This window comes from Ursus maritimus, unplaced genomic scaffold (assembly GCF_017311325.1).
Source record: "Ursus maritimus isolate PB19 unplaced genomic scaffold, ASM1731132v1 scaffold_5, whole genome shotgun sequence".
Lineage (NCBI taxonomy): Eukaryota > Metazoa > Chordata > Mammalia > Carnivora > Ursidae > Ursus > Ursus maritimus.
This window is the reverse complement of record NW_024426663.1, coordinates 51,134,816-51,156,954: the sequence shown is the minus strand read 5'-3', so window position 1 is coordinate 51,156,954 and position 22,139 is coordinate 51,134,816. Positions and strand designations below refer to the sequence as shown.

Below are 22,139 nucleotides of genomic sequence, written 5' to 3'. Positions count from 1 at the left end.
GCAATCACTTCACCTTTTGTGTCTTTTTAACAGAAAAGATTTCATTTTCATTTTGATTTTAGTAACCACTCAGCAGAGCTCAAATTACATCACGCCTTGTGGTTGGTTTAGTGTTCTTTACTTGTTAGCTCTGGCTGCGTGATTGGTTAAAAGAGCACCTTGGTTAGAAATGGCCTTGATTGACACTTGAAATTAGGTAAACGAAAGATTTTCTTAGACCCCAAACATGTTTGCTGTCTCGGGAATTAAATCAGGGCTTTAATTCCTTCTTAGATCTTTCAGTCTCTGCTCAGATACCACACATCTCTCCTACCCAAATGTGTCCATGTCATTGGCTTGCCCTGCTTTTAATAACACTAAACTAAGCTGCAACTAATCAACTAAGCTGGGTTAGGCAGAAATGCCAGAGTTCCAACAGCATGGCAGCCAAGGGAGTCTCTAACCAATGCAGTGAGTGCTTGGTGGTGGTAGGTGTGTGAGGCTCCCACGTGGGAGGATGCAAATAACCATCTTCAGGGAGGGACGTTCCAACCAGGGCTACATCCTTCACAGTGGCAACCTGCATGCCCATGCATCATCAGACAGTGGGGACCAAAGCAGGAAGGTTTTAACTTGAAATGATCAGAAACCACGGCCCACTGCACTTAGCAACACCTGTCACACTGTGCATCTCATCTCCTATAACTCACCCCATGAAGTGGGCCCCAGCCTCTATTTGCTAAAACCCAGGTAGCTAATAAGTCTTCACAAGGCCAACCACCAAATTAATCAAGACTTGAATTCATTTGGGGCTTTAGGTACAAAAATCACATCTTACCCTCCAAGTCTTGGGCCCACCATCAAATTGGAACTTTTCGTTCTGACACTATGGCTCTATGTCCTCTTTGCAGTTTTTCTGATAAGTTACTGCAAAGATTTTTTTTAAATGAACCTTTTCTGCCTTTTCTGAACCTTTCTCCGTGAAGCAGCTTGCCTCACCTATGTTAAATGCAATGAAGTAATGGCAGTAAAGGGTTGCCCGTCTTTTCCTGCCTTTTCTCCTCTCACACCATTTTGCCCCTTCATATGTCTTTCTATCATCAATTCATTTTTCATCATAAAATGTTTGGTGTCTTCTTAATTCACGGCTCCATAAGGACAGAGACCAGGTTTTGCTCACCCATGTCCGCCCAGCCCCCAGCCCAGGGCCTGGCCCACATGTGTCTAATAGCCGCTGGGTGGGCTGACCAAGTGACTGAAAGCAGAAGAGCGCTGCTTTGCCCTGTAGTTCCTCCTTCCTGTTGGACTCTACAGTTCTTGTTGAAAGAAAGAAATTGGGTGTCATTAGACTTGGGTTCTTGAACACAAGGTGACTTTGTGACCTCTGGCAAGCTTCTCCATTCATTCACGTCCTGGGATTTCGGCTCGTTGGAGGGGGACGTCCCACCCTCCATCCAGGCACACACAGCCACATTCTTTCCCATCCCGCTCCCCAGTGCTTGGTACAAGAAGCCATCTGGATAACCAGCTGACCGAGAGCCAAAGACCCTTCACTGCCATCTGAATTGCTTATGGGTAGTTCTGTGAACTTCATACCAGGCTCGGGACCTGCCTTCAAGCAAAGCCACATCAGAATCACCCCCAAAATAAAAAGTATTCGTTTTTGAAGACCCTTCCAGGAAATTCCACACTGTCCCGTGGGAATTTGGTCTGGCATCTAATACTCTCTCTCACTAAGGGAATTCTTCTTGTCTAACTGAAGTTTCCCATGATGCAGCTTATGTCCATTTCCTTTCTCTTTTTCCTTAGAGTGGAGAACAGCTGGCCTCATTTTTTCAGAGAAGTCACCCTCCATTTTTGTGCTTCCATCCAGCAAACACTTCTTGACCATCTCTATGTACCAGGAGCTCCTACGACCGGGACTTATAAGACGTGATCTCTGTCCTCTGGGAACTCACAGTTGGCCTCCATGACAGGCAAGTGTATGAGAAGCCACGTGCCGTGCGGTATGTCTACATGCTGTGTGGCAGGTAGTCTCGGGCTCCAAGAAAGAAAGGGCTTTCTGTTTGGGAGGCAGGTACCAGAGAAAGCTTCAAAGAAGTGACATTGGAGAGGGATCTCAAAAGGTGGAGAGGAGTTTGGCACCTAGACCATTGGAGAAGTGTCCCAGGTTCAAGGACAGCAAGGACTGAGGCATGAAGGGGAGAGAGAGATGGAGGTGAGTTGGATGTGATTGGACATGAGATAGGAGCTTCCTGGGAAACTGTACGTTTCACTGTTCACCCTCACCCACTCCGCACGTTGACCTCTAGGCTTCTGTTTTCTCCTGATGACCAACAATATCAGCTAACGTGGATTACAGTCTTACTAGGCACAAGACACTATTATAAATGCATTAACTCACCGAACCCTCAAAACTCATGAATGAAGTACTATAATTACTCCCATTTTTTAGATGAGGAAACAGGATCGGGGAGGTCATTCAAGCTAGGAAGTGGTGAAACTTAAATTTTAGCATAGGTCTGTCTGCTTCTAGAGCCCATATGCTCTTAATTTTTTTTTTAATTTTTTTAATTTAATAGGTATACACACATGGTCTTAAGTAAATGTGTAAGCCTTTTTTAACTGCGTGGAAGTTTATCCTTCTGCTTTTTACTTGGTTCTTCCATCCCCCACCTAAGCCTCTTCAAAACCGACATCAACAACCTCATTATGTCCTTTTCAGCAGTGAGCCCTTTTTGAAGGGCTCCCACAAACACTCAGCTTTGGTTCCCTACTGGCCAGCATAAGAGCAGGATATGTTTTGATTAAAAACTTTTTTTTCTTCTAGGAGCTCTTTGCTCTCTGATTTTGGGTGAATAGTTTCCCCGTTTCTGGAGCTCTCTGCAGACACTCCTGGTTGTCTGGGCAGCCCCATGGACTCCAGCTGCAGTTTTTGGCGGGTCCCAGCATCCTTAAGGACACTGCAAAGAGGGAGCCCCTGTGGAAGACCTAACCATGTTTTGTTGGCTGGAAATATGTGATGCGCACATTTTTAAAAATTTAACAATTTGAAAACAGTCCCTCTCCCCACCCTGATCCAGCTGCCGACGACAGACCTTCAGGCTCTTATGGGATTGCCAGGGAAATCCCATGAGCACGTGTCTTTTTGTGGGAGAGCCAGTGTTTCTAGCGTGATCTGCGAATGCTTAAAAATAGAGAATCTTCTTGGCATTTTAACCCCCTCTTGAACTTAATGAGATTTGAAAAAATCAGAGCTAGAGGAGACAGCAAGAGAAGTCAAGGCAGACAACGGTGAGTACTTGTGGGACTTCCTCTAAGGCAGAATGGGACTCACCCAGGTCTCCTGTAGTGAGGGGCGTAGAGCTATTGCATGTCAAGATGACAGTGACGAAGTTAAGTCTCATTTATGGAGCAGTTCCATTGTACTAGCTGCTTTCACATGCATTATCTTATTAATCCTCACATCAACCCTGTGAAATAGGTCCTGTTGCTAGCCTCTTCTGTAGAGGAGGAAGCCAAGTATTAGACCAGGTAACCTGTTCAGAGTCACTTACCTAATAAGTAACAGAGCAGACACCAAAACCCAGCAAACTGATACCACAGCTTACCCTCAACTCCCACACTGTCCCCAGTTGAGAAGGTGTTAGAAGGTCCAGTCCTCGAATGCCCTTTATTTCCCTTGCCCCAAGGGAGTATTTGTCGGTTTTGCTCTTTGGCATCCAGTACCCCTTCTTCTGGCAACAGCACCTCAGTTTTCATTTGGGGCCCGTGGGTTTAGTTTACATGGGTTTGGATGGTCGGGCGTCAACCCTTGATCCAGTGGTGAACCAGTGGTGCTGTTCTGGTCTTATGAGATCATCAGATCCACCCAGCCACAGGGATTGGTTGGTTAAAGAATGGGCACGGGTCCTAGTTAAATCCACAGTGCCAGGACTTTGTCCTGGGGCAAGGTATACAGGTCACAGCAGGGTCACACAGATATTCTTCATATCAGGGAAGCATGGTAAGTACCATTCCCTGACCCTCAAATGACTTCTTAATATGAACTCTGTCTGCCACTTGTCTGTATTTGAGGGTCCTCATACTTTAAGTTAAGTATGTATTTATTGAGATTTTAGTAGTGTACCTCTTAGGAAAGTCACTTCAGAGAACAAGCAGAAGATCTGAAATGTTAATTGCAATATTAAATGAGCAAACACTGCTCTAATTGAGCCAGTCCTGGAATGAGTTCACCTTGATGCCTGAACTCAGCAAGCATAGCTTATTTTTAAAATTCCAGCATTTGTTCTGTATTCTGGACCGGAAGAAGCCACGACTGGATCTCATGAGAACAGGGAGGAATTGTGTCATTCGGAGCCGTCTGACAATACTTTTCCAACCCCAGCTGATTCAAGTCGTTACTTGATGATTTGACCCATCCCAGTGGTGCATTAGTGTTGAGACATCTTACCCTGGGATTCTCATGAAAGACCCTGAAAACAGTTGCACTTTAAAAAATGGCAATAAATCATGCTTAATCATGATATGGAATCGGATGGCATAAAGTACTCCTCAGTTCGCACACCCTGGGGGCCGCACCCAGACCTGTTCAACAATCCCATGAATGTGAGTCTGAGAAACTCCAGTGTCACTGAGTTCAGACCTTCAACTTCGTTTGGGGTGGGACTACATAGTTGGAGGCCCTGAAAGGGGGTTGGTGTATCTAATCAGACTCAGATACCTTGCTGCTGTTCTTTCTCCATGACGTGCTCACAGTTTTCTTGTCTCAGGGACTTCCAGATAAAGTGATTACAAATCTTACAGGAAAACCTTCACAGGCAAGGAGGCCACTCCTGGCCCACAAAAGAAAATGTTTTCACTTTCGTATAGCACTTGAAAATTTTCAAGGTTGTTTTCCTCCTCCAGATTTTGACCATGGCATACCCCGGATCAAAAAACCTTCAGAAGTTCTCATGGCCTGAGAAAAAAAAAGCACCATGGCATTAAGGGTGTTTCCCAGTATGGCCCCAGCATCTTTTCTCTCACCTTCCTTTATGTATTTCATGCCCCAGAGGCACCAACTCTTCATCGTCTACTATGTCCACATCCAGGTGCTAGGGTACTGTTTCCTTGTGCCCCTGAGGTTAACTCGGGCTCAGATGCCCTTTACTTTTCTCAACCCAAGAGGAATAGCTGTTGATTTTGCCTGTTGGGCAGCCATTACTTCTTATTCTGATGACAGCGCCTCGTCGTTTTGTCTGGGGAGCTGCCCCTCCCCCACTCAGGTCCCATGGGTTTGGGGGACTTGGCATCATTCCTGCATCCAGTGGTGAACCTGTGACCCCGGCTAGGCCTAGAACATCCTCAAATCCACCCAGCCAGTATGATTGGTTGATTGAGAAATAAGCCAGGACCTAATTAAGTCCAAGAAGAACCAACTTCTGGATTTCTTAGACTGCTGTGATGAGGGACTCTCTACATCCGAAGCCATGAGGACTGCTGGCAGCCATCTTGTCTCCTTACAGGGGGAGCCTGACTCACAACTGGGAAGCCCAAATATGCTGCCAGGAACAACAAAGAAGAGCAACACTCCATGTAATGGGTCCAAATACACCTGAGCTTTTCTGTTACATAAGCCAATAAATTCTCATTGTGCTAAAAATAGTTTGAGTTTCATTTTTTTCACTTATGACTGAAGTCCTGAGCTCTAGATAAAGCTTAAGAGTGACTTCTGTGCAGTCATCTCTCCCACTCGATTGTTGGATCCTTTGCCAAGAAGAAAGAACACTGGACTTGGAGTCCGAAGACCTGACATTAAGTCTGGTTCTGCTGTTTCCCAGCTATGGGACCTTGAGGTAATCCTTACCTTCTCTGAGTATCAGTTTCCTCATCTTTAAAATGGGTCTAAGAATGCATACCCTCTAAGGTTGTTTCCATTAAAAGAAATGACACTTATTAATGAACTTTATAAAATTCAATCTCCTCAGAAATCATCTAAATGTTTGTTACATGGTTTCATAGTCATTACTGCATTTGGCCTACCAGTTCTGGGACGGCATCTTCTGGTCCTGGAGTTCTGCCCGTCACCCCTGTGAAGGACAGCCTTAATGGATCATGTATTTCTCCCCACTTGCTTCTTCAGCCATGGCCATAAGAACCACACTTGAGCAGACGCCTAAGTCCAAAGCTGTCATAATGCAGTGTCCTGTAACTCAGGTAGCTTGGCTTTATCACATGATGTAGGCCAATCAGATGTTTGCTCCTGTGAACTTGACTTCCAAGGGACATTGCCCTTATAGATGAGTGTACAAGATGAGACATCCTGACATGGAGCTGTAACCCGTAGCCACATTGTGCTGGGTACACATTTAAAGACTCAAGGAAGCCTGTCTTTAGAGGGAGAAGATGAGTGCAGAGAGAAAAGGCCAAATGGAACCAAGAAAGAGAGAAAACCTGGCTCAACCTTGAATAGCTTTTTAAGTTTCTGGAGCGCCTGGATGTACTTTATGCCCTGTTCTAGAATCCCAAACAATCCCTCTATCCTTACAATTAACACATCGTGGCATTTGGACTAGTTTGAATAGTTTCTGCTCCTGGCAGCCAGAAGAGCCCTCCTTAGAATCATGATGGGTCCCGACTGGCAGTGGGGAAAACCAGAGGATCTGGCAGCTACATGAATGGCCCTGTGTCACGTCATGATACGGAGTCTGTAGCCTTTGGGCTTGTACTCATTCTGGAGCTCTCGGACTAGGGAACCCAGCATGATATTTCTTCACACCAGGAGAGAGGGTGGTGTGTATACGTCTTGCCCATCTCCCATTCTAGCTAGGGTTAGGAAGGATGGGTTTAGAACCTGGCATGAACTGGGCTGACCACTAATTCCACAGGCAAACTTAGTCTCTTTATCGTTCACATTACCCGTTGCTCATAAAACACACACATGAAGCCCTGGTGTTGCAGAGAGAGCCAAAAAGAAACTGCTATTTTCTACTTCCTCTGCCCACTTGACATTCTTTCCATCAGTGTTACCTGCAGCGGTTTTCTATTCAAGGCAAATCTGAGTGCACCGTGATGTCTGTGAAGAATCTCGAGCCCTCGGCCATGTTGCTGTTCTCAGGTGCTAGGAAGCAGCGGTGGGGACACGAATTTCCTCTTCTCAGAGGTCTGGGCTGACCATCCAGCACTGTCATGCCCCCTCCCTGCCAAGCACCCACCAAAGCTGATGAGATCTTATGCTCAGGATTGTCACTTGCTGGAGCCAGCTCATCCCAGCTCAGAAAAGCAATTGTGAGATACACAGGAATCCTTGCCTGTTGTTAAACAGCGGGTAGCTGGAGATCGGCTGTGGTGGGAGCCCTCACACCACGGAAATCACCAAAGGCTACACATCAGCCCATCCCCTATAAAGCTCCTTGTGAAACCTTCCCCAGCGCTCCACTGTTTGGTCTCCTGGGGCTGACACGATGAGTGACATCTGTACTTGGCTCTGTCTGCAGGCTAGACCAGTTTCAGCCTGAGTCCTGGTGGCGGGCATAGGGCTACGGGAGAAGCTACACTTACCCCATTTGGAGTTAAGTCAGTAACTTCACAGTGATCTTGGTTTGGGGATAAAATAACATTTCCTAAGCTCAGGCAGTACTTTGTGAATCAACAGCTGTTTTTTGTTTATTTGCACTAGTTTTAACCAGAGCCTAGAAAGGGGTTGGTTCCCCACCCCCCCTCAAAGACGCTTCTCAGAAATTGGCTCAGGGCTGCCCAGAACTATGTACAGATCCTGTGCATCCGAATACTTGGGGGATGATGCATTCCTTCTGCTGCTCACTTCCTGCAGGAGGGAGGAGACCGGAGCCTGCCCTGGGCTCCTCCCAGAGGGCAGTGCAACTAGCAAATCCCACTTCCTGTGGTGACTGCTGCAGGCAAGAGCCGGGCAAAGGTCAAGTGGCCCTGAGGCTAACATTGCTGGTCTGAAGCCAGCATTGTTGTGAGCCCACAGGAACCAGGCTTGGTCAGAGGCCTTCACACATCCATTCCCACTTCAGTGACCATCAGGGACCTCTGGGAAGTTTGTCAAATCCAAGAGATTCTGATTTGATGAGTCTAGGAGGAGGCTCCAGACTCTGTGCTCCTAATGGGCACCTGTACCATGGTTAACACAAAGAGTAGTGGAAAAATCTATATACGACATCTTAGAGGGTGACTATATAACAACAGAGCTCACCAAAGTTTTCCTCTAAATACTCAAATGAATGCATTCACTTTAAGAGATTAAATTTTCAGTCATTCAATTGCCGTAAACTACTCCAAGAACACCAAGGATTCTGGCAAGATCTAAACCTCCACAATTTCCCAGCTTTGGTGCTGGTTAGAATCAGGGTAGCTTTTAGCTGAAGCAAAAACTGTTACAAATACAGGTTGTTAAGAAAGAAAGAGAGAAAGAGAGATTGAGAAAGAGAGAAAGAGGAAGGGAAAGGGAAAAAGGAAGGAAGAGAAAGAAAAGGAAGGGAGGAATGGAGGAAAGAAGGAAAGGAAGGAGAGAAGGAGGGAGGGAGGAAGGAAGGAAAAGGGGAAGGGAAGGGAGAGAAAAGAAAGAAAAAAAGAAAGCCAGTTTCTCCTTTTACCTCCTCTGTCCTGAATAGATTTGAATAAATGGCAAAAAGACTTGCTCCTTAAGTATCCCTCCCGCAGAAGGAAAAACAGCAGAAAGAGTCGACATGGTCCGCCAAAAACCGACAAGAGATTACAAATAGGCCTTCGAATTCTCATCACAGCCTCTGTGACAGGTTACTTAACCTCTCTGAGCCTGTTTCCTCTTAAAATAGAGGATGGGATAACTCCTACTTGGCAGAGATGTCGGGAGGAATGGGGGGAAAAAAAAAAAATATATGTATATATATCAGGCATTTGACACAGAAAGCGTGGCTATTCTGCCAATTAAATGTTGCAAAAGTTAATCTCCTAGAGCTTCAGCATCTTTGTCTGCAAAATAGAGATAATCATAATCCCCACGGCATAGACTTGTTATAAGAATTCAGTGAAATAATTTACATGAAGTACCTGGCAAACATCTGGGACACTTGGAGTCTGAAAAAAATAAGGATAGTAAAGAATTCTAATAATTGAATAAAGAATTCATGAGTTCATGCTGATACCAATAAAGCATATAAGAAAGTTCATTTTTATAGTTGAAAGCCAACTAATAATTGTAGAAGGAATGGCAGAATTAGAATATAACCATTTGGCAACCGTAATAGTGCTGTTTGAGTCAGTCGAGAATCATCAATGGATGATTCATATTTGCATAATCCCATAGTGTCTCCTCATGGGAGATTTAGTAAATCACAAAGGACAAAACAGTGACTTCACAATGGAGACACCCAGCAGACACTATGGTTTCCTGGGACTAACTGACAGCCTGTCCATTCTACGAGGCATTGAGAAGAACTCATCATGTCTTCTGTGGAATTTCTAAAAACAAGAGTGTAACCTAGATCTCGCCATGAGAAAGACAAACCAAACTGAGGGGTGTTCTACAGAATAAGCTGGGCTGGTCATTTCAGAAATGTCCAATGTCACGACATAGAAAGATTCAAGAACTGTTTGAGATGTCCGGAGACACAACGAGGGAATGCAGCCTAAAATTGTGCATTTTCTTTAGCTGGGAAGGACATTATAAGGACAAGTGGCAAAATCTGAGTAAGGTTTAGAGATTAAGTAACTGCATTGCCTCAATGTTAATACCATGATTTACATAATTGCAGTGTGGTTTCAAGAGGCAGGATATTTAGGCAGGCTTTTAGGAAATAGACACACGTATTTAGGGATAAAGGGCTTCAGATCTACAGCATCTTAAATGGTAAAGGATCGATAGATAAATAGATACATAAAGCAAATAGAGTAAATACTAACATTTGAGGTGTCAGGGTATGATAATGGGTAAAGGGTATCCGGAAATTCACTGCCTTAGCAACTATTCTGTAAGTCTGAAATTACGTTTTTTTAAAAGGGTATCCAGCATATACTAAATAACTGATAGCTCTCCCTGTCCTTATATCTGTTAACATTATTAATGGAACTCTGGGTCTATTTTGAAGGGTTTAGAAGCCAAAAGGAAAATCCGTACCAAAGCAGCACGAAGATTTGCTAGAAGGCACTTTTTGGTCTTGCATACAAAAGGTAACTCTCCACCTGCCTTCTGTGATTCACTTTGTTTCAGTTCCTCTGGACAGCTGTGGTCCAAGGATCAGGGGGTCCGTGAGTGGATTACAGGAAATGCAGCCTTCATGAAGTGCGTCCCGCGTGAGGTGGAAGGAACCCCGCAGGGTTCCCTCTGACACCATGTCTTAGTCTCATATCCCTGGAAGGGACGGAAGTGTCCCAGATATTGGGCCCACCTTCCAGCCCCAGAAAACTCGGTAGAAAGCCATTTCAGGTTAAAGGTTCAGTCTTGGCCCCATCTCTGTCAATTTGGAGACATAAATATAAGAGAGTGCTTTTAGCAGTACAAAGTGCCATAAAATATAGCAGTCATCCACATGTGCTGGGGAGCCTGGGGCTCTGTGGTTATGAGAGCAGCTTCTGGAGTCAGACAGACGGCTTCCAAAGCCCAGATAAATCACTCCCCAGATAGGCAGATTGGGGGCAGGTCAATTAGCCTCTCTGCCCCCAATTTTCCTCATTCATAAAATGGGGATCATTACTATAATATGAAACCAATATGTAGGGATAGCATTCAGTAAATAAGAAATTGCAAATGACAGAGGTTTTGTGCCCGAGCAAACTAAAGCACCTTTCGGTGTAAAATAATGCTGTCATGATGTTATCATGAAATGATCTAGAATCAGCACAGTTCTATCAAGGTGTGCTGGAATTCCTCTAGTTGGAACAGCTCCCCTAGTTCCTCATGGGAATCTAGGCCCTGGGGCAGGGGAGCCACCTCCTCCCCTTCTCCCACCTCAAGCCTCCAGTTTGTTAGCTGAACCTGGGGCTCTTGGGACTTGTTTGCTGCTGCAGGATTTACCCTGCCTGAGCAGTTCCCCGGGAGAACCCTTGCTTGCTCACGGAACTGCGGCGCTAGGCCTCAGAGGGGTGAACGTGTTTTTACCTCACCCTCTCCTGGGCACACGGGCCTGTGCAAATCCTGAGCCCTGTGTGGAGGGAAAAAAACCTGCCCCGCTGTTAGGACAGTGAGACCACACCCAGGTTGTCAGAGTGGCACTTCCCCACCAACCCATCCACAGTGGCCTTAGCCAAACTGGAAGAACGGACATTTAATGGGAATGTGTCATCAGAAAGATATTGCATAAGCGTTCTCTCTCCCAGGCTCCACACCCGTATTTCTGCCTGCCCGTTGGACATCTCCAGTCGGATGACCCACAGGCATCTCAGGCTCAGCATGTCCTAAACCAGACCTCACTCCCTTTCTGCCATGCCCTCTGTTTGGGGGATGGCGCAAGCCAACTCAAAAACCTCCAAGTCTTCCTCCTCGCGACCCTACCTGAGGGAGGGCCTATCCATTCCAAATCCCACGTGGCTCCGATCCGATTCCTCCTCCCCAGGCCCTCACATGCTGACACTCGGGGCTTGGGGCTGGTGACCTCTCACCGGCACTGTCTCAGCAGCCTCCTAGCTAGTCTCCCTTCACCAGCTCCCCCACCCAGCTGCACTTTCCACATTAAGGGCAAGGTTACCTCCGAGGCAGTAAACAGGATTACTCTCCCACCATGATGAAGCATACCTTGGCTTCCCAATGACCCAAGGCTGGAGTGTGGACCTGAGTTACTAGGCAAGGTCCCGGCCAGCCCTCCAGCTTCATCTTGCCCTGAACACTGCACCCTCCAGGTCCTCTGTGTACACTCTCCTTTGTCATACTTTTCACTGCAAGATACCTACTTCCCTCTCCAACTCAGCTCAGAGGTTTCCCTGTCCCCCTCTTCCAGACCCCTGAGCGTGTTTTCTGTGCCTTCATTATTATACCTTACAAATTTGTCTCGTGGTTGTTTCTGTGTGACACTGCATGCTTTTCAAGATCAAGGATTCTGTCTAGGTGCTCTGTACACCCAGTGCTGGACTTGGCCATTGTAGGAAAGGATGGATATAATGCACCTGTCGGCCCACAGAGCACCACTGTGCGTGAGAAGCACTGCCCTTTGCTGTACTTTCACAATTTGCCTAAGTACTTGAATGGTGATTCTATGAAAGAAGGGAGTTCAAGGTTTCAGGAGAAATTCACCTTTCTCTCAAAATTCTTCTTTCAGTTGAACTTATATTCTTTTTTCGCCTGTTTTTCTGGTCCCCTGCCTTCTCAGCTGATCTCTGAAGGGATGTTGGGATGTCTCTGTACCACCACAAAAAAAAAAAAAAAAAAAAAAAAAAAAAAAAAGTTGTATTCTGAATTTGCTGGCTGGGGAAATACACCCTCCTAGGGGATCAGATAAGGAGCTGATCTTGTTTAAAAGGCTTTAGCTATTATCCTTCAGAGGGAGTACCCACCGAGTAGAAAAACACTGTAAACAGTATAAAATGCTGACACCTGAGGTGTCCATTTCCCCATGTGGTCATGTTTTCCTCTGATATTTAGAAGCAGGGTTAGGCTGACCCTGGCACCAACTTAACAGCCTTCATTCTCATTTCTTCCACGTTGAGGTTTGTTCCAAGTTTCTGATCATTTCTACTTTGGCAGGTGGCCAAGATCCTGGCAGTGCCCCTAGTCAGGCCGAGAGTCCGTGCCCCTTTGCCACTGGGGCTTAGACGGCCGCTGGAAGACTGTGCTTTCTGGCAGGTGCGGCACACGCAGGGCTCAGACCCCACAGTTGGAGGAGATGGGAGCCTCCTGCACGGGATCTCATTTTTCTCCATCTGCACAGCCATTTGGGGCCTCGGGCTTCGTGACTCACACAGTGACTATCCATCTGCCCATTTACTTCAGAAAAGAAAAAGGATTTCTTGGCACACAGCTGGCCCAGATTCAGGCATGTGTTTTGGAGCCACCTGTCTGACCCTACACTAGAACAAAGCTCCGTCGAACAGGGCTCCCTATTACATGAAGGTGAGTATTAGTTGCATTCGACCCCCTGCACCCCCAAACCAAGCTGAAATCCCAACCATTGGTCAGGGATGGCAGATGCTTTTAGCTCCTGCCCCTAGATTCCCTCCCTGCACCTGTGGACATCCCCAGTGACTGAAGAACTCTTCTCCACTGAGCTCAGGAGAGGCCCCAGCATCCTCCTCCAAGATGGCACTCCCAGCAACAGCCCCGCACAATCCATCAGATTTGGCACCAGAGGGTGAAGTGTACCGATACCCTAAAGTTAGAGCAGGAAGATGTGAATATTTCCTGGTGTCGTCTCTAGAAGGCATCTTTTATTTGCCTGTTTATATATTTATTTTTGGCATGTGGGGTAAGTGGGAAGAAAAAAGCACACACACACACACACACACACACACACACACACTCTCACACTGTATTAGCCACTAGGGCTGCCAAAGTCTAGGAGTCTGAGATCAGGGGATCACCAGGGTAGGTTTCTTTTGAAGGCTGGGAGAGAGAGTGTGTGCCATGCCTCTCTCCTAGCTTCTGGTGGCATGCTGGCAACCTTTGGCATTCCTTGGCTTATAGAAGCATCACCCCTGTCTCTCCCTTTACGTTCACATGGCGTTCTCCTTGTGAGCATGTCTGTGTCCACACTTCCCCTTGTTTTAAGGACACAAGTCATATTTAATTAGGGCTCAACCTCATGACCTTATTTGGTCTTGATTAGCTCTATAAGGACTTTATCTCTAAATAAGGTCACATTCAGAAGTACTGGGGGTTAGGACTCCATATGAACTTGGGAACGTCATGATTTAACCCATGTAACACACATTTAAGTAAGTGCGAATTTTAAAACAAATGGTAACACACTCTAAACACCTGTCTGCATCTTGCTTTTTTTTCATAATAATATTTTTATTGTATTATGTTATTCACCATACAGTACATCCCTGGTTTTTGATGTAAAGTTCAGTGATTCATTAGTTGTGTATAACACCCAGTGCACCATGCAATACGTGCCCTCCTTACTACCCATCACCAGCCTATCCCATTCCCCCACCCCCTCCCCTCTGAAGCCCTCAGTTTGTTTTTCAAAGTCCATAGTCTCTCATGCTTCACTCCCCCTTCTGATTATCCCCCCTTTCTTTATCCCTTTCCACTCCTACCAATCTTCCTAGTTCTTATAGATGAGAGAAACTATATGATAATTGTCTTTCTCTGCTTGACTTATTTCACTTAGCATTATCTCCTCCAATGCCGTCCATGTTGCAGCAAATGTTGAGAACTCGTTCTTTTTGATAGCTGAGTAATATTCCATTGTATATATGGACCACAACTTCTTAATCCAGTCATCTATTGAAAGGCATCTCAGCTCCTTCCACGATTTAGCTATTGTGGACAATGCTGCTATGAACATTGGGGTGCATATGGCCCTTCTCTTCACTACGTCTGTATCTTTGGGGTAAATACGAAGTAGTGCAATGGCTGGGTCATAGGGTAGCTCAATTTTTAACTTTTTAAGGGACCTCCACACTGTTTTCCAGAGTGGCTGTACCAACTTGCATTCCCACCAACAATGTAGGAGGGATCCCCTTTCTCCACATCCTCTCCAACAATTGTTGTTTCTTGCCTTGTCAATTTTTGCCATTCTAACTGGCATAAGGTGGTATCTTAGTGTGGTTTTGATTTGAATTTCCCTGATGGCTAATGATTTTGAACATTTTTTCATGTGTCTGTTAGCCATTTGTATGTCCTCATTGGAAAAGTGTCTGTTCATATCTTCTGCCCATTTTATGATTTGTTTATTTGTTTCTCGTGTATTGAGTTTGAGAAGTTCTTTGCATCTTGCTTTCTTAACGTGAATATTCTTGGGTATTTTTCTATTATCAGTACAGAGATCTGTCTGTGTCTTCCTAATGGCAACGTAGAACTGCATCATATGGGTTATTTATTCAACTTGTCTCCTAGTGATGGACATTTAAGTTCCTTTCAATCTTTTGCAATTACAACAAACCTTCACTGAGTGTCCTTGAACATACCATTTCACACTTGAAGTGCAAGTGTATCTATAATCGAGATTCTTAAACATGTAATTGCTTGTTCATAGTGTAAGTGCACCTTGATTTCATTATCCATGTAAACTGCTCTTACTTGCTGGGAGAAAGGGCAGTGGAGATGGGCTTATCAGATTAACTAATTGCCACCATGGGTCCCTTTCGGGTTAAAATACAGGACAAGGAAGAGCCCACAGAAGGAAGGAGGAGGACCTTTCTAAAATTGGTACTTGTGAACCATCAATTTGAAATGACGCCCTTAGTCTGTGCCACCAAAAGTCACTTCTCTGATCTGCTGTGAGACTGTCTCCTCCCCCTGAGCTCATAGACTGGGGCTGGGTCCAGGCACTCCTGATCTGGCCTGAGCCTTGAGCTCAGGGTTGGGAGGAGCGCCGCCCCGGGGGACAGAGAGGGTGCTGCAGGGTGGAGGGCAGAGCCCCAAACATAAAAGAAGCTTCTGCTGAAGACCAGGCCCAGTGTGGATGCAATTGACATTATTGTTTGTCCCTGATACCCTGTCTGGGGAATATCCGTTCCGCTCTTGTAGAATGCTCAACCTCCAGTTGGATTTTGGCCAGGATCCCCCATTCAGGTGGGAGGGCTTCCGAAGTCGGTCACACAGACAAGAGCACGGCCCAGCTTTGTCACATAACTGCCAGTTGGAAACTTGGAAGCCCTCCCTTTGTGGTTCTATGTGGGAGCCTGTTTTGAGGAGGATAACTTGCTGCTGGCCCTTTCCTCCTGGAATCATGCATGTTTAGCATTGTAAGGGAACACAAAAGCATGTTCTTTATCACTGGGGAAAATGAAGCCCAAAGGAGTGAAGTTCCTCTAAACTGACCCAAGTTCCTCTAAACAGGAGCAGCAGAAGCTGCAACCATCCATCCCCGTGTTCGTGCACGGCAGCCATTCACACACACCGTGCATACCCACCTGAGCTTACCGCTGTCATTGAGACAGATCCGACCCCTGCTCTCTTAAGCCTCACAGTCCTGAAGACAAGGCAGCCATGAACACATGATTGCGTTAGTAAAATGTGCGCAAATACAGAAATTAAATGAACAGAAATGAAAGCTTTCAGGGCTGTGAAGCAGACCTTCATGGTAGCAGGAGGGTATGGGGGTCAGAGACTGCTCCAAGGAAGAGCTACATTCCAGCTGTGACCCAGAAAAGGCTCCACCTGTGAAGAACAGAGCTGCTGAAGGGCCTTGTCCCCATCATTCTGTCAGGACCAGCAAAGCACGACAGAAGCAGTGCTTCTCACTGGCCACTCCAGACTTAGAGCACGAAGGAAAAAATTCTCTCGGAAGACAGCCTCCCATTGCAGAAGCCTAATACAGGGAATTTGCTGGCCAGTGTCTAGCTCTCCTGCCTCCTATCTGGGAAGGGAGTCAGAGTACTTTCCTTCTATTGTTAAAAAAAGAAAGCAACCAGGTTTGTGTGGGGTTGGGGTTGCTAACTGTTCAGGCCCAGCCAATGCTTTCCACCTGCAGGGGATAGGCCTGTGGCCTCCTCCCCAGCCACGGCAGGAGCAGTTAGGGGGAGCTGTTCTCTGCCTTCTTCAGCCTGACCTTCCCCAGGCTCTGTTTTGTGCCAGGCATAATTACTTAATTTATGTCTTTCTGGTAAATTTGAATGTAGCTCAGAGCCATTAAAGACATTAGTACAGGTCTGGGACTCAGGACGTCTGGAGTTGAGTCCAAACATTACCACTGACCAGGTCAGTGATCCGGCGAGTGCCCCTCAAGCCTCGGTTGCTGGATTGGGCGAGTGTGGAGATGTGGGACAGGAACTTTGCAAAGAGTAATCTGACCTTCTGATAACTGCAGTCCACGGGCATGAAAGAGAACCAGTCCCCAATTCACTTGAGCACCACATGAGGTTATGAGCTCCATTTTACAGATGAGAAGGCTGAGGCACAGAGTAATTTGCCCAAGTTCATAAGTCTGTAACTGATGGAGCGGGGATGTGAGCCCAGAGCTTCCAGACGCTGGCCTTTGCTAGGTCCAAATGGCCCAACAGAAAATAGATCTTAATAACAGTACTTTCTGCCCTCCCTCCCCACTCCTTATCATCCAAGATAACTTGTTTCAGCAGTTCATTGCCCAGCAAGAGGAAATGAATAGGGTGGGCAGAAATAGAGTAGCCTGTTTGGTTTGCAACTCACTGAGGGTAAGAGTGACTAAGGGGGTGATGCTTTGGTGGGATGGGAAATGCAGTGGGGATATTATTGTTTCCAACACAGTCATCTAACTTTGTGATCAAGGAGGGGTAAGTTGAGGGTCTAAATCTTACCTCTCATGAACATATATGAAACCACAGCTGCTGTGGTCCCTTAATTCAGAAACATCTGTACACCATCTTAGGAAGAGTCCCACTAGCTTTTCAACCACAAAAGCCCTTCTGGGAATGCCCGATCTTAAGTTGGTGTGTGCCAGTGTGAAGACGCGCAAGGCATTCGGTGAGTTTTCTCTTTTTCCCACCCAGCTGTAAAGTTGTGTTTGAGACAAGAACCCGGTCCAAGTGCCACTATCTCTGTCTGGATAAAAATAGATCAGTCCTTTGAGCTGATTGGCATGGCTGAATCCTTAAATATGAAAGCAGCAGACTGAAAAAAATCCCCCACCCGTACCCACATCCAGCATACAGAGAGGACATGGGAACAGAAATGTCCCAGGCCCACTGAGGGGTTTTATTTCATGTTGGTCATCTGTTTCATGGCTTACCCAAGCACGTTGCTTCTCATTCTTCTTGCCTCTCTGGACCAGTGCAGGTCAGATCTTGGCCAAGTTTGTTCTCTTCTGCAAGTATCACTTCCTGATTGGTAAGTGGATTGACTAAGTCTCTCTGAGATCGTATGCAGTTCAGAATCAACGGATGCTCTTCATCTGCCATGTGTGCAGACTAAAACAGAGCTGGGGAGAGGGGTGAGGTGGGAGGGGACAGGGGGAGCACTGTGCCCTAGGGCCCCAGTACGGACATACATTCTATAAAAATTTTATACAAAAATAAAACCAACTATACACTGGTATGCTTTGTTATTATAAGCTGGCAATTATAAACGAAGTCCTGATGAAATACTCCTCCCCACGGGGCTTTCTGTGGTACCATCCTGTTCTTGGTATGCGACTGAGACTCTTCTCATTGCTAGGGCTAGAAACTCAACTCAGAAAAGGTTAAATGAAAGAGGACTTTATTGGCCCACATAAGTGAAAACACCAGGAGACGCAACTGCATTCAGAAATGGTTGCATCCAGACACTCAGGGATCTGCCCCCCCACATCTTACCTCAGTTGTTTGTTTGTCTCCCCCCACCCCCTGAGAGAGACAGAGAGAGAAAGTGGGTGCACACATGCGAGGGGGGAGTAAGGGCAGAGGGAGAGAGAGAATCTCCGGCAGACTTCCCGATGAGTGCGGAGCCTGGGGCTGGATCCCATGACCCTGAGACCACGACCTGAGCAGAAATTGAGAGGCAGGCACTCAGCCGACTGAGCCACACTGGTGCGCCATCTCGGTCTTTATTGCTTTGTTTTCAGGCAGCCTTTGTCCTCGCTGTACCAATGTGGCCATCAGTAGTTCTAGACAGACATTACATCCGCTGAAGCACCTCAGAGAGTTTCTCTGTGCCCAAATTTTGAGCAAAACTCCAGAATTTTACCCTGGATCAGCTTGGGTCACGTGCCCATCTCCGATCTACTGGGATGGAATATGCTGACTAAGCATCTGCCTACTCTGAGCCCAGGGGCAAGGTCAGTTCATGTACTGGGGATGGTAGAGGGGTCCTTTCTCCCCGGGAATATTGTGGGGATGTTACTAGAAAAAGGGAGAGCTGATGCTGAGCCACCAAAGCAATAACTGTCCATCATATTCGTGCCGCCAAGGGGGGGCTCATGTTATTCCCCTTTTCCTCCCCTGCCCCACACACCTCCCTCGCTTTCTTCTTACCAGACCTGAAGAGCCTCCTTCTAATCCTCTAAAGCCTTCCAGCTCACGGCAGCCTATCCTCCTTCCAAGTCCGAAGAATGATTGTGCATGCCAGTCACTCTGATAGTTAACCAAGATCAACTCTATATGTTGCCCATTATAAGGTAATACATGCGTATTTTAGAAAAACAGAGAAAGAAAAGGAAGAAACAAAAATATTATCTGTGGCCTGACCAAGTCATGACAATCACCAGTTATATTTCTGCTGTCCATAATTTTTGTTTTTTCCCTATGTTCTAAGTATAACATGTACTTTACATAACATATATACACACACACAAATCAACTCCGTGAACTTTACAAGCTTACACCCATGTTACCAGCACCCAGAATTAAGAAATAGAACATTATCAACATCCCAGAAACCAACTCCCTGCTCCTTCCAGTCACTACCACTCCACAAGGGTAACAGCATAGATTAGTTTTGCCTATTTTTGAACTTTATATAAATCATACGTACTTTTAAAAAACATAGTGTGATCATCGTTTGTTATTTCAAATGATAGCATAAGCATTGCTATTTTGTTAAGCACTTTGTAAATATACTTTTGATAGCTGCATAATCCTAAATCAGGGAGGTACTGTACTTTGCTTAACCATTCCCCTCTCGCCAGAAATTAACATTTTCTGCACCAAGGTTTTCCTGCTGTCTAGGCAGACCTGGAAACTACAGAGCAGGTCACTAGGAAGGCCAGCTAGAGCTCTCAGGCAGGAACTGAAGTGAGAGTCCGCAGGTGAAATTTGTTCAAAGAAACTTCTGTTTTGGTCTCCACGTCTTTCAAATGATTCAGCACGCCCTGCCCCAACACACGCACACACCAACTATCTAGGATAATCTCCCTGACCTAAAGCTAACTGGTTGTAGATCTTAATCACATCTACAAAATGCCTTCACAACAACACCTGGATTATTATTTGACTGAATAATGGAACTATCGCCGAGCTAGGTTGATGCATAAAACTGACCATCACAAGAATACGCTGTTGTTCCAGGAGGTTGTTTAATTTATTCATATGGCCATCCTTGCCCCACTCCTGTGCGGTGCCACCTTTAGCATTCTCAAATACATTTTCTTGTCTGCATATGGTTCTGGAATCTCATTTGGCCTGTTCATCAATCCTTCTGCCAGTACCACACTATCTTAATAATCGTAGCTTTCATAATAAGTCTCAACATCTGGCAGAGCAAGTCCTTCCATGCAATTTGATTATTTTCAAATATAGTTGACCCTTGAACAGCGTAGGTTTGAACTGCACCAGTCCACTTATACGTGAGTTTTTTTCAATAAATGTAATACAGTACTGTAAATGTATTTTCTTTTCCTTATGATTTTATTTTTAAAATTTTATTTTATTATTTATTTATTTAAGTAGGTTCCACACCCAGTATGGACCCCAATGTGAGGTCCGAACTCATGACTGTAAATGAGGTCAAGACCTGAGCTGCAGTCAAGGTCAGAGGCTTAACCCACTGAGCCACCCAGGCACCTTCCTTATGATTTTCTTAATAACACTTTTTTTTTTCTCTAGATTACTTTAAGAATACAGTATATCATATAGGTAGCATGCAATATATGCGTGAATCGAATGTTTATGTTATCTATCCTCAAGGCTTCCAGTCAACAGTAGGTTATTAGTAGTGAAGTTTTGGGGGAGTCAAAAGTTATATGTAAATTTTTAACTGTGGGTGGGAGGGAGAATCAGCACCCCTAGTCCCCACGTTCTTAAAGGGTCAACTGTGTAATGTACAAACTATTTTTGAAGAATTATATGTGTATTTTCAAGTATTACATAGTGAATTTTGACACAAAGGTAGCTGCCTGGCTAACTCATTTTCATGTGATCTTTGAATTAAAACTTCTATTATTATTATTATTATTACACATGTACTAGAAATTTTTTCCCTGGTCTTTTAAAAAATTGAGGTCTGGGCCTATCTGCATATTTAAATTATATAAGCAAGTATACTACTATGACTAATATGTATCTTAAATGAATATTAGTCAAATTCTAGATAGGGTTAATGCTACTGTTCAGTGCTTGCTCTCTTAACATTATATCTTGGATTGATATTCAGGGAAGTGATTAAAACTAGTGAATTTTTTTTAAGATTCATTTAATTATTTTAGGGAGAGAGAGAGCAGGGGACAGGGGCAGATGGAGAGAGAGAATCTCAAGCAGACCTCCCACTGACCATGGAGCCCTACACAGGGCTCAATATCACAACCCTGAGATCATGACCTAAGCAGAAACCAAGAGCTGGACGCTTAACTGACTGAGCTACCCAGGCACCCCAAAACTAGTGAATTTTTAACACTGACACCAATATTATTATTGTAGTCTCAGTTTACAATTGAAATGCTTTGTCTCTGTTTTTTATATTTGTCAAGAAATGGAAGCAGTAGGATATCCATTCTAATTTGCTAAATTATAGCTATGTTTATGACTCAATCTTTATTTTTTACTTATTTAAGATTAACCTTTAAATTATTTTGTAATCCCTCTTTAAGTTTCTCAGCCAGTATAATAGAAGAGTAACTTGAGATTGTATAGCAAACTACTGAAGAAAAACTATTATCACTTGCATGCATTTGTGTGTTAGCATTATTTTTGACAAATTGGAACCTGAAGTTGATATGGAACAGAAGTTATCATCCCTAACTTACAGCTGAAGATTTTTATGCTTGTGAAACAGATGTAAATTTGAACTGAATATATGCTAATAAAATGTTACACAAGTAATTTTAATTTTGTATTTTATATATATGTATATTATACTTAAGACTTTATAAGACTTTGAAAAAAGGGTCTGCTACTAAAAAACATTAGATGTCTTCTGCACTCTTAAAACTATTACTGGGGTGCCTGGGTGGCATAGTCGATTAAGCATCTGGCTCCTGGTTTGGGCTCAGGTCATGATCTCAGGGTCATGGGGTCGAGCCCCACGTTGGGCTCTGCTCTCAGTACAGTGTCTGCTGGAAATTCTCTCTCCCTCTGCCCCTCCCACTCATGCTCACTCTCTTTAAAATAAATCAATAAATCTTTTAATAAAACTATTATTTAAGTGGATAAGAGACAGTATGAATTATTTCATCATTTTTATATTTAAA

General features: G+C 44.9%; 1 long non-coding RNA gene across 1 annotated transcript; it reads left to right on the top strand.

Annotated features, from left to right (window-relative positions):
• Positions 1 to 17,257: 17,257 nt before the first annotated feature.
• On the top strand, positions 17,258 to 19,340 carry LOC121100654. The gene is made up of 3 exons (XR_005832367.1): positions 17,258 to 17,506; positions 18,582 to 18,794; positions 18,994 to 19,340. It is a non-coding gene; the product is annotated as an uncharacterized LOC121100654 (long non-coding RNA).
• The last annotated feature ends 2,799 nt before the right edge of the window (positions 19,341 to 22,139 follow it).